We start from the raw sequence: 13,937 nt of genomic DNA on the forward strand, positions 1-13,937 counted from the left end.
CCGTTCGGCTTCGACAAAGGTCTGCGCAGGCCATTTTCGACTACGTGGTCTCGACGGGTGCAGATCCGACTCTGCAAATTTGGGTTTTTCGGCCTACGACTGCAGGTGCTGAGGATATCAACACTCCCAGAGTGTTTATTTGTTGCTCTCTACACATCGAAGGACGGCTCATAGTTATTGGAGGTGTGTCACATACGACACGGGTGCATCTACACACAGACTGTAGGCGACATCCACTAGTTCATCAGGTAGCTTGTGTTTGCTGCTTGATATTCCATATTTCATCTTGACATTGCAGGTACTTCCACATAAGATGTACTGTCAGAGATGATGTATGTCTGTTGAGGGTTTGCTGGCTGTGAGTCACGCAGCAAACAACCGCCGCAGCGGTTACAACATATAGTGGGAAATTTGTGGATGTATGACTTTGTGGGAAGTCTATGTACTGTCAGATTTACTGCAGCCTTTGTTGAGGGTCGAGTGAGGTTTTATTGAGCTGGGGGATTCTCGAATGTTGAGATCCTTTCGGTGATACAGGTCTTGGAGCGATCCCTCGAGCACCCTTAGATAGGCAGCTAGGATGTATTGACTGTGAGTTAGACAGTTGGGATTGCATCTTTTCTTTACTGCCGTTGAGGCATTGTCGCAGTCTATGCTTACAGGACAGTGACAGGACAGTCAGAGACAGTACAGGTGCAGGACAGGTTTACCCACAGCTTACAGTGTTAGAGAGACAGTGGTTTTTTGAGATGTTTTTTGGTCTGTTTTTAGGACACCAGAGCCATTTTACAAAGGAGACTCTGCCAAAATTTTTGCAGAATCTGAAGCTTTCTTGGTTCATTTGACAGGTTGATATTGGTTCAGAGGTCAGTTTATAAGGGAAACTCTGCCGAATTTTTCCCAGGAAAGTAAACTACTGTGAATCGTAGCTATGGCTAGATCACAGGACACTGCTCTTTACAAAATCAAGAAGCTGGATGGAACCAATTTCCTATTGTGGAAGTAGCAGATTTGGCACGTGTTGGTACAAAAGAAGCAGATAAAACCTATAAAGCTCAAGGGGATAAAACCAGAAGATATGGACGAAGATGAATGGAGTGAAATGGATGAATTGGCACTTTCTACCATTATGCTGACTTTGGCAGAAAGCGTTTACTTCAATGTAGCAGACGAGATGTCGGCTTATCAAGCATGGTTAAAGCTAAGTGATCTTTATGAGAAGCAGAGTGCAGCTTCACAGGTATACTGGCTTAAGAAGCTTGTTGACTTGAAGATGAAAGAAGAGAAACCTATGTCCAATCATCTGAATGAATTCAACACAATCTATAGTCAGTTGTCAGCTCAAGGTGTCAAGTTTGATGAACCTGTTAGAGCTATGTTCCTGTTGATCACATTGCCAAAAAGTTGGGACACTTTTCGCACAGCTTTGAGTAATTCTGCACCTCCAGATGGTTTGAACATAGCAGGTGTAGAAGGAAGTCTGCTTACTGAAGAAACCAATAGAAAGACAATGGACAAAGGCAAAGGAACAGCCTTAGTTGTCAGGGGAAGGACCAAAGAAAAGTACAAAGGTGGAAAGAGGAATTAGTCTGGTAGCAAGTCCCGCAGTGCTAAAGGCAAGAGTGACATAGAATGCTACCATTGTGGCAAGAAGGGTCACATGAAAAGAGACTGCAGAGAATGGAAAGCAGAAAAAGGCAAAGAGAAAGCTGAAGACAATGGTGAGAAGAACAAGTCCTCAGTGAAGATTCAAGAAATAAATGTGACAAACACTGTTGCAGAGGATGACAACCTAGTGTCAAGAGACATCTACTTGTTGAAGAATACAATGGACTCAGCTCTTCTTACAACATCTGATGGAAATGCACTGAGTGACTGGATTATAGACTCAGGGGAATCACTTCATGTGTCTCCAAACAAGGAGTGGTTTACCTCTTATGTGATCACTAAAGATCATGTTCGGCTAGGCAATGGGCAGACATGTGAGATCTTAGGTGTTGGAGATGTTCAATTGAAGTTTCAGAATGGCTCTTCTTTCACGCTTAAGAATGTGAGACATGTTCCCGCAATTACAAAGAGCTTGATCAACAAATGTTTACTTGATGTTGCTGGCTACGTCACCACTTTTGGACAGAACATGTGGAAGATATCCAAGGGTTCTATGACAGTAGCACATGGAGTAAAGTCTGGAGGACTTTACATGATTTATGTATCAAATGTCTCTAAAAATGTAATCAATGTAACCGAGCAGTCGAACGTTTCTTTGTGGCATAGCCGGTTAGGACATATGTCCAAGAAGGGAATGGAAATCTTGTCTTGTTCTGGCTTTTCATTTAATGATTTTTAATTATGTGAACATTGTCTGTATGGTAAGCAAACACAGCAGCCACATAAGCATAGAAGCAGTAGAAGAGATACACAGTTGGCACTTGTTCATAGTGATTTGTGTGGACCTATGCCTAACCTATCTCTAGGGGGAGCTTCTTACTTTATGACATTTATAGATGATTACTCGAGGAAAGTATGGGTTTACTTTCTCAAGCACAAGGATGAAGCGTTTAGTGTTTTCAAAACGTTTGTGACACTTGTGGAGAATCAGAGTGGCAAGAAGCTCAAATGCTTACGCACTGACAATGGTGGAGAGTATGTTTCAAAGGCCTTTCAGGACGTTTGTGAGTCAAAAGGTATAAAACGTGAAATTACTGCTCCTTACAATCCTCCTCAAAATGGTGTTGCTGAGAGGATGAATAGGACCATACAAGAGAAGGTCAGAAGTATGTTGTCTAATGCACAGCTGCCAAATGGGTTTTGGGCTGAAGCTGTATCAACAGTTGTTCATCTTGTAAATAGATCTCCTAGCAAGGTTTTGCAGAAGGATTCAGTGCCAGAGATGGTATGGTCAGGCAAAATGCCCTCATACAAGCATCTCAGAGTCTTTGGCTGTGAGGCATATACTCACGTTCCAAAGGAATTTAGGAACAAACTTGAGCCAAAGAGTAGAAAGTGCATCTTTCTAGGCTATGGTAATTCTGGTAAGATGGGGTACAGACTTTGGGATCCCGAATCCAGAAAGGTTGTCCGCAGCAATGATGTTCACTTTAATGAATCCAAATATCATTCTAAACCAGAGAGGGTTGAGGAGATTAGAAGAGTTTTCTTACAAGAAGATGGACTTGCACGTGCAAGACAAAATGTCAGGGCTCAAGAGGAGCAAGGACAGGATAGAGTGGAACCAGAGGTTGTGGCTGAGCCTGAGCCACCTATTGTGCGTAGATCTGGACGTGTCACGCGACCTCCTGATAGGTTTGTTCCATTTCTGAATTATGTCATGTTGACTGATTGCAATGAGCCTTACAAGGAAGCAGTGCAAATGAAGGACTCCGGGAAGTGGCAATTGGCCATGCAGTCAGAGATGACACCTTTGCATAAAAACCAGACATGGAAGCTAGTTAAATTACCACGGGGCAAAAAGGCTCTACCCTGTAAATGGGTTTACAGGTATAAGATCACCGCTCATGATAGTCGGCCAAAGTACAAAGAAAGGCTTGTTGCCAAGGGCTTTAAGCAAGAACAAGGCATTGACTTTGATGAAGTCTTCTCTCTGGTGGTCAAGATGACTACATTGAGATTCTTTCTTGCATTGGTTGCCATATTAGATTTGGTGTTGCACCAAATGGATGTCAAGACAGCGTTCTTGCATGGTGATTTAGATGTGGAAATTTACATGCAGCAGCCAGAAGGGTTTGTTGAGAAAGGCAAGGAAGATTGGGTATGCCAGTTGTTAAAGAGTCTTTATGGCTTAAAACAATCACCAAGGGCATGGTACCATAAATTCCACAAGTTTATGCTTTCTCAAGGCTACAAACATAGTGAGTTCGATCACTGTCTATATATAAAGAAGGCTAAGGATGGCAGTTGGCTGATCCTTATTTTGTATGTGGATGACATGTTGATTGCTGGCAAGCACTTGGAAGAAATTTCAGCTTTGAAGTCAAAGATGGCAAAATCGTTTGACATGAAAGACATGGGTGAGGCAAGTCATATACTTGGTATGTGCATTGAGAGAGACAGATCAAAGAAGTTGATTTGGTTATCTCAAACAGAGTATATTGACAAGGTTTTGCAACGTTTCAATATGGAGAAGGGAAAGGCATTGAGTGTTCCATTGCCACCATATGTGAAACTTAGCAAACAAGATTGTCCTGTGTCTGAGGAAGAACAAGCTGAAATGGATAAGATTCCATATGCGTCTGCAGTGGGTAGTTTGATGTATGCAATGATTGCTACTCGCCGAGACATTGCATTTGCAGTGGGAGTAGTAAGTCGATACATGTCAAACCCAGGCAAGAAACATTGGGAGGCAGTGAAAGGAATATTGAGATACCTGAAAGCTACAAAGAGTATGCGTATATGCTATGGGAGCCAGGAGCTAAGTGTAAAGGGTTTTATAGACTCAGATTATGCAGGTGACTTAGACAACCGAAGGTCTACGTCAGGGTATGTCTTTACATTGGCTGGTGGAGTAGTATCATGGCGTTCTAGATTACAAGATTGTGTTACTCAGTCTACTACAGAGGCTGAATATGTTGCAGCATCAGAGGCATGCAAAGAATCAATTTGGCTTAATTGACTAGTAACATATTTGGGAATCGAAGAAGAGATGCCTGTGTTATATTGTGATAGTCAAAGTGCTATACAATTGGCTCGCAATCCAGTTTATCACTCAAAGACAAAGCATGTGGATGTGAAGTATCATTTCATCAGGGAAATGCTCGAGGATAAGCAACTTCAGCTTGTCAAAGTTCACACCACAGAAAATCCTGCAAATCTACTTACAAAAGGACTTCCCTCAGAGAGCTTTGCGCATTTTCGCAAGCAGTTAGGTGTAGGGTAGTACATCACTTCTGTACATCTCTTGTATATTAGCTTGTATAGTAGCTTCTCTCACACTTAAAGTACCACATTGGACTTTAAGTGGGAGGTTGTTGGGGTATAAAGCCCAATGTGGTCGCCCAGGTAAGTGGGCGGGCCGCCAGGTATGTACACATATTCTTTTGTAAAAACCTAATAAGAACTCACTATGCTCTACACATTACAGTAGAGCGAGTTCACCATATTGTCGTGCTCTTCTTCTCGCACTCTCTCTCGCGTCGCACTTCCGCTCGTACTCCTTCACACATCACAGTAGCCTACTGGATTTTGCTCAGCCACACATTCTCTTATCTGAAGGGATAGTGAAATTAGTCGATATGGTAATCGGAAGGGCTAAGAGACATTTATTTTAGACGGGCTACGATTTATCTCTTCTTGTAGAGCTAAGAGCCATCTGTTTGTAAGGTTATGAACCATCTAATTTGGAATGGCTAGAAGCCATCTACCTCTAATCCATCAAAAATTGCTCTTTAGATCAACGCAATCGCCACAGTTGAGTTCCAATCGCCTCTAATAGACAAGCAAGAGTCTTGCCATTAATGATGGTTCGGGTGTTGTTGTTGTACTACACCCTTTTAGTGCAACAATCAAGTTGAGTTTTTGATGATCTTAAACTCGTCCAAACTTATATCTACCATGATGCATGGCTGCGGTAAGTGTTTCACATAGCACGGATGTCAACAAAAACCCAAGGGTATAGACTTTTACGTCTACCACAGATCCAACTGTGAATCAAATTTCAAGGATCTCTCATTTCTAGGCACACTAGGTGTGTCCCTAGCAGCACAATTTTCAGGGGTATTGTTATGAGCGCGTATAGAGCTAGAAGAGAGCAAGAGGAGGCGCTCACAATGTACAAGAAGTTGGACTTGATTATAAGCTTAGTATTGATTATAAGACTTAATACTTTATTAAGAGAGTTAGATACAAGACAAGGCTTGATTGCATGGACAAGACTTGAATATAAGAATAGAAGAGGGATTTACTCATAGGAGCCTCACAACTGGTGTTGGAAAGACTGAGGGGCTTGTGGCCCAAGACCCCTATTTATAGTAGTGCTTGAGGAGGTTACTTGAGGAGGTTAGGACTTTCTAGGTTCTTCTTGAGGAGGTTAGAATCTTCTAGAACCTTCTTGATCCTTCTAGTTCTTCTAGAACCTTCTGGATCCTTCTTCAAAATTCTAGAGGTTTCCAGAAACTTCTAGATTCTTTCGAAATCTTCTCCAATCTTCTAGAAACTTCTGATCCTTCTAGTTCTTCTAGAACCTTCTAGATCCTTCTTCAACTTTCTAGAGCTTTCCAAAAACTTCTAGATTCTTCCAGAATCTTCTCCATGCTTCTAGAAACTTCTAGAATCTCCTTGATACTTTTAGAATCTTCTAGATCCTTCTAGATTCTTCTAGAGACTTCTAGCAATGATGTAGGCGATGACATAGGCGATGAAGCAAGTAGCGACTGACTCTTAAGCATCCATGACATTACCCCCTCCTCTAGCGACGAGTTCCACGAGGAGCAGTGGTGTTCCTTGAGTTGGGCTTCCATGGATGTTGATGGAACTCTTGGACTTTGAGAGATGCATGTTGTAGATTGTGTGATGGTTCCCAGGTTCGTTCACTAACATCATAGCCTTTCCAATGCACCAAGTACTGTAACTTTCCATGCGAAACTCGAGAATCTAGGACTTTCTCGACCTCATATTCGTCATGTCCTGGAATCTCAACTGGAGGAGGTGGTTGTAGGGATCTTCCTGGGATCTTAGATGTGTGACAAGGTTCTAGGTTTGAGACATGAAAGACAGGATGGATTTTCATGGATGAGGGCAATCGGAGTCGATAGGTGACTAGATTGACTTGACAGATAATTTTAAACGGGCCAAGCCTTCAATAATCAAGCTTTTGACAGGGATGAGATGAACGCAAATCATGTCGGAGGAGCCACACTTTATCCCCTTCTTTGTATTTTGGATGCTGCATGCGACGGAGATCTGCACTTTCCTTATACTTGGATTGAGATTCTTTGATATGAATTGTAAGTTCTTTGTGAATTGTAGATAATTGTTGTGTAAGATGAATAGCAGCTGGATTATTGATAGTGTATGTGGATATCGTGTTTGGGATGTTGTCCACAATTAGTAAAGAATGGAGTGTCACAGGTGGAGGCATGAAAACTGTTATTATAGGAGAATTTTGCTAGCGCTAGGAGCTCGACCCAATTATCCTGGTGATAATTGATAGTACAACGGAGATACTGTTCCAAAACTTGATTTACTCTCTCTGTTTGTCCTTCACTTTGTGGGTAATTGGATGAGGAGAGGTTGATTTGTACTCCGAGTAGCTTGAATAAGCTTTTCCAAAAGCTAGAGATGAATTGTGGGCCTGTATCCGAAACTATGTCATCCGGTAATCCGTGATAACGATAGATATGCTGTAGAAAGAGTTTGGCCGTACCTTCGCTGGTGATGGTTTTAGTGGTTGGAATGAAGTGTGCCATTTTTGTAAACCGATCCACAACTACTAAAATGGAGTCAAATTCTTGTGACAAGGGTAGCTTTACAATCAAATCCATGGAGATGGATGACCATGGTTTGGTTGAAATGGGCAAGGGATGGAGTAACCCATGAGGATGATGATGAGGGGCCTTTGATCTATTGCAAGTGTCACAAGTGCCTACATACTCCTTGACAAGCCCACATTTAAGGCCACCAAAAGTCATGGGAGGGAAGCACAATTGTCTTATTAACCCCAAAATGCCCTACTGATGGAAGATCATGCCGTTGTTGCTGAAGTACCTCCAAGCGTGTTGGTCAGGGTGGAATATAGAGAAGACCCTTATAGTAAATTAGTCCATCAATTTCTTGAAAGTCCTCATTAGCCTCTTGTCTTTGTAGTTGTTGTCTAATATTCTGAGCAAGTGGGTCTTTGGCAATTTGCGTCTTCACCTTAGAAAGAAAAATAGAATCTTCAGGAGCTTGGATCATGGTGGTGTTAAGCTTAAGCTGCTCAGGTTTCAAAATCACCGACTCTTGTTGATCAAATGCTGCATCGCCTTCTCTAGGTGCAAGGTAGGATCTTCTTGATAAGGCATCTGGCTTAGCTTGTTGACACCAGGTCTATAAGAGATAATAAAATCAAACCTTGATAGGATACTACTCCACCTGGCTTGGCGACGATTCAAGACGCGGGATGTCATGAAGTATTTATTCCAAATTCTTGTGATCTGTATAGACAATGATTTTATGAGGAGCTCCTTCAAGTAGGTGACGCCAAGTGTTGGACGAGTCGATGATTGCTAAGAGCTCTTTGTCATGGATTTCGTAATTGATTTCTGCAGCTGAGAACTTGCGGGAATGAAAAGCCACTAGATGTACTCGACCATCCTCTCCTACTTGGGATAGATCAGCGCTAAGGGAAAAATCTGAAGTGTCTGTTTCCAGGATGAAAGGCTTTGTAGGATCTGCATGAATTAGAATGGGTGCAATTGTAAAAGCTTGCTTGAGAGTCTAAAATTCTTTTGCGGTCCTCTGAGTCCCAGACAAACTTATTATGGCCTATCAACCTTGTGAGTGCTATAAACACCTTGGGGTATCCCTGTATAAAGATACAATAAAAATTTGCAAATCCGAGGAAACATTGAACATCTCTTACCGAGGTGGGTGTCTCCCAATCAAGGATGGTTTGAACCTTCTTTGGATCCATGGAGATTCCCTTTTCAGAAATTACATAACCAAGAAATTCCATCTTAGATTGATGAAAAGAGCACTTCTCCAACTTTGCATATAACCCTGATCCACGAAGCTTTTCAAGCACTAATCGTACATGGTGCTCATGCTCTTCTTGATCCTTGGAAAATATCTAGATATCATGCAAATATATTACCACAAAATAATCCAAATACTCCCGAAAGACATCGTTCATTAAATGTTGAAAAACAGCTGGGGCATTTGTGAGACCAAATGGCATGACGGTATATTCAAAGTGTCCATACGTTGTCCAAAAGGCTGTCTTCCATTCATCACGTTCTTTGATTTTGACTAGGTTGTAAGCACCACGAAGATCTATTTTTGTAAATATTCTTGCCTTGCCAAGGCGCTCAAGAAGCTCTGGGATCAAGGGAAGGGGATAGCGATTCTTGACGGTGATCTTGTTTAGGCCCCTATAATCCACGTACATCCCGAGAGTTCCGTCCTTCTTTTTTACAAAGAGTATTGGAGCTCCTGCTAGGGACTTTGAATGCCGTATGAACCCCTTAGCAAGATTCTCATCAATATTTTTCCGTAATTCTACCAATTCATCTTGAGATAACTTGTATATTGGGCCAAAAGGGGGTTGGGTTCCCTCCTGAAGCTCTATAGCACAATCATAGGGTCGATGCTCCGGTAAGAGGTCTGCATTATTCTTTTCAAAAACATCATTGTAATCTTGATATTGACGTGGCAATGCCTCCATGATTTTTGTTTTCGACGTGTCGGTTGGTGTTGCAAATATCGGGAAAGTTGGATACTTTTTGGCTGCACGCATGAAGACCTTGGCTCCAAGATATATAGGCTTATTATGCCTTCCCTTCTTCTTTTGGGCTTTTTGTGGTTCAATTCTCCGAGCCCTCCAATTGATGTCAGGATTATGTAATTCAAGCCACAGTAGCCCAATAACAATTGGACTGCTTGGGCTTTGTATAATATTGAACGCTATTCTTGAAACATGCTCCTGCAATGCTACTTCTATGGGGCGAGTTTCATACCTAGCATCCCCTGAAGCGAGGGGACGACCACCAATGACTTTTACAGTTGCTGGATTAGACTTCTCCACAAGTGGTATGCCTTGTTCTTTTGAAAATTCTTTGTCCATGAAGCACGCCGTTGTGCCTGAATCTAGTAATGCTTCACAATCCATGTGCCTACCCAGCATATGGATCTGACTGGTAGCATGAAGTGGAATCATCGGGAAGAAAGAGACCTTTTTTTTCTTGTCTTTTGTCCAACCGTTCGGTCTCTATTGGGGTTGACGTCCATATTTTTCGAGCACGTTGAGGCCATTGCACCATGAACCTTCATCCTTCTCTTCCTTGGACACTGTTGAACTATGTGCCCCTGCTCTCCACAATACATACATAAGCCATTAGTGCGTCGCCTTTGCTTCTCCTGGGCTGAGAGAGGTTGAAACCGTGCTGAATCAATTTGCATGGGCTCAATGCTTGATTCATGGCCCTGCTGAGGTGTGTAGCCATTATGTGGGAATTCTGGTTGGGGTCGCAATGGTGCCCCAATACGCCTCTCTTGTCTCCTCTCAAATAGTTGATTATCACATTCTATTGCTTGAGAGATGAACTCGCTTAGTGTGTGAACCTTTGGCATAGTCAATAAAAGATCTTTTACGTCATCCTTTAATCCCCACCGAAATTGGCTACTGAAATATTCCTCATGCCAAGTCAGATCACAAGTGAGCTGTTGAGATTCGGATGCATAGACGGATGCATGTCTTGATCCTTGGCGGACATTTCTAAGTTTGGTTTCAGCACCCTTTCTCTATCAGTATCCCCAAAAATTGTAGAGAACTCCCGCACAAAAGCTTCAAAGTCATGAAGAAGAGGAGATTATTTTTCAAGTAAGGGAGCAAACCAAGAGAGAGCCGTACCTGAGAGGAGGGTCCCAATAAGGCCTACTTGAGAGACATCATCTGGATAACACTCTCGTTGCATTCGAATGAAGAGACACACTTGTTGGAGAAAACCTCTAACTTTGATCTAGTCCCATTAAATTTTCCAGGCATGCTGACCTTCGGGTCCTTCTTATGTTGTTGAGAATAGCTAGATCTTGCAGCTTGTGCTTGATGTGTGCTTGTCTCTTGAATCTCTTGAATTTGACATTGAAGTATTTACAACGTCGGTCCCAAGATTAGGGGTTACCCTACTTGAAATTGAGCGTTAATCTCGCGAAGTTATTGTAACTGAGCTTGGATGCTTTGCAATGCATTGATGACACCTTCCATCGTTGGCTCCATGATGGCTTGAGAAGATTAAGAGATGGTAGTCTTGCCAAACTGTTATGAGCACGTATAGAGCTAGAAGAGAGCAAGAGGAGGTGCTCACAATGTACAAGAACTTGGACTTGATGATAAGCTTAGTATTGATTATAAGACTTAATACTTTATTAAGAGAGCTAGATACAAGACTTGCGTTCAAGACAAGGCTTGATTGCATGGACAAGACTTGAATATAAGAATAGAAGAGGGATTTCCTCATAGGAGCCTCACAATTGGTGTTGGCAAGACTGAGGGGCTTGTGGCCCAAGACCCCTATTTATACTAGTGCTTGAGGAGGTTACTTGAGGGGGTTAGGACTTTCTAGGTTCTTCTTGAGGAGGTTAGAATCTTCTAGAACCTTCTTGATCCTTCTAGTTCTTCTAGAACCTTCTGGATCCTTCTTCAACTTTCTAGAGCTTTCCATAAACTTCTAGATTCTTTCGAAATCTTCTCCAATCTTCTAGAAACTTCTTGATCCTTCTAGTTCTTCTAGAACCTTCTAGATCCTTCTTCAAGTTTCTAGAGATTTCCAGAAACTTCTAGATTCTTCCGGAATCTTGTCCATGCTTATAGAAACTTCTAGAATCTCCTTGATACTTTTAGAATCTTCTAGATCCTTCTAGATTCTTCTAGAGCCTTCTAGCGATGATGTAAGCGATGACATAGGTAATGATCCAGGCAGCGACTGACTCTTAAGCATCCATGAGAGGTATGACCCTATCGTGATTTACAAAGCACTCTCTATGAAAAGATGGTCATTTGTTGACCTCTTCACAATTGTGCCTTCATGAAAAGGAATGCAAAATCTGCCAAGGGGTAGTCGGTAAGATCTTTCCAAACTTTCACTAAGGGAGTTGGATTGGCAGGATATACCCTAGGGTTCGGATTACCGAGGCACCACCTAGGGTTACCAATTTAAATTTCTTTATCTTTACTAATTTCTCTTTTAGTGTTTCACAGGTCAGAGAAATTTTGGTACTGTATCTTTTCAGGTGGAAAGATGCACTGGCCATTTGGGTAAGTATACGGTATTATTTACCTCAGTGTAGGGATATGTTTTTGGTCCAGTTTGATAGTTTACTTCCTAGGAATGCATAATCTAGACGGATTTCATCTAGCTTGCTCTTTAGCCACATGACAACATCATGTAAGGGCACATCATTTTGAGAAAATAGTGTTATTTTCTCTCTTCCCTGTTCCTCAAGATACTATGATTGGTCTGATTCTTGTTGAAACAGGTACAGACCTACATGGTATGGTTCTATTTGGCACATGTTATCACATGGGATACAACATGGTCTAGGAACTCAAGGAGTTCAGTTTAGCGAGTGTGGAGCAATGATAATGAGGGTCCCTCTCACTCGCGTCGCAGAGTGTTCATAGTTCCCTCCACACACAAGTACAATTTCTGCTTGATGGGTGTTGCTTTTTCTGCCATCCTTACTTGAGACATATTCCACATGTGGCGAATATGAGTCTCTGGGACTGACACTGGCGCCTACTTCCTAATGATGTGTCGTGATGAAGTCCCTACTTGCTTGTTGCATCCGTTTATTCGACCATTTGGAGCATCCCGTATCAGGAACAATTTCAGTGGCCAGAAATTGTCGGGTACTAAGTAGAGACTTGTTCCAATCACAAGTGCTGTCATTTCTACATATAGCCAAGTATGCCACGTTCATGAGAATGTCTCATGGCTGTTACCTAGGTGTGACTGGGGTGTCACATTCTGTTATGGTCCAACTTTTGTTGCCAGGCTTTCCTGTATGTACCGTGGAAAGTCTCGTCATGGAATTGGGTTTGGATAAGTTTGTGTTAAATGCATGCACACTAGGTGTTATGGCCCCTACTGTTTAACACTGATTTATTTGGAGCGGCATGCTAATTCATGGAGTTTTTTGTTTCTGCAAATTTTTGCACTTCAAGTGCAACTTTTGAAGCAGATTTATGAGTTTACACCCTACCGTACAAGGTAACGGCTCAGTATAGGTGTCTGTGGTGGTTGGTTGGTCTAAACTCTATGAGATTACTCCACTCCAAACCGCTTTCAACGTAGTTGGTTGTCTTCATTCCATATTGAGTATATGGATGAATACTCAATGGTTGCACCATAGTTTATTGTCAGTCGTGGAAGACTGTCTGTAAGTGGTTGGGGGAAAGTGCCTCACTCTTATTGCTAATATTCATCCCGCGTTGGATGGACAACTTATCCGTATTCTTTGCTAAAGGATCTGCTAAGTGCATACATTAGCACAAAGCTTTCTGAATGGGCGATTCTCTCTCTATTCTAGAATTTGCTTAGGTTTTAAACTTTGAACACCTATTGTGGTGGGGTTGGATATCGATTCAATAGTTTCATAAGTCAAGGACTTAGTAGGTGTGTTGACAAAGCATGCTGGCATGTAACCTTCATTAGGGGTGAACATGTAGTTCTATTGTGTTCCAACATGTTCAGAAGTTCGGCATGAGGACACTCCCTATTTTGTCCCTTAGTAGCTATGAGCTTTTCAAGATACTCACGCGAGTTGGAAATCTGGCTCACAACTTCATGGAAAGTTGCACCAAGGTTTTCTTGCATTTGTCTAGGGTCTTCAAAAAGTCTGAAAATTGGTTATGTCTTTAGACACCTTTTAGTTATGTTACTCCTCTAAAGTACTCACGTGAGTTATAAATTGAGTCACCATTTAGATACAAGTGGTTGCAACAGGACAACAATGTTGAAAATCAAGATGTTGTTCTTGGTTTTGTTGAACCTCCTCATTGCACCAAGCATCAATCATTAGGACAATTGGCCTGCGTATGGGACACCAATACAGAAAACATCAGTGTTCTTACGAAGATATTATCACTTGTTTTTTTGAGGACGAAAATGCTTCTCCAAGGGGGGAGTAATGTGATGCCAAGGGCAAACCCACACGAGAAGGACTCGGGCCAACGGCCCCGGCTGCTATAGGCGGACATGGAGATTCTATGCCAAGGGATATATAAT

This window comes from Adiantum capillus-veneris, chromosome 5 (genome assembly GCF_014529385.1).
Source record: "Adiantum capillus-veneris isolate H3 chromosome 5, ASM1452938v2, whole genome shotgun sequence".
Classification (NCBI taxonomy): domain Eukaryota; kingdom Viridiplantae; phylum Streptophyta; class Polypodiopsida; order Polypodiales; family Pteridaceae; genus Adiantum; species Adiantum capillus-veneris.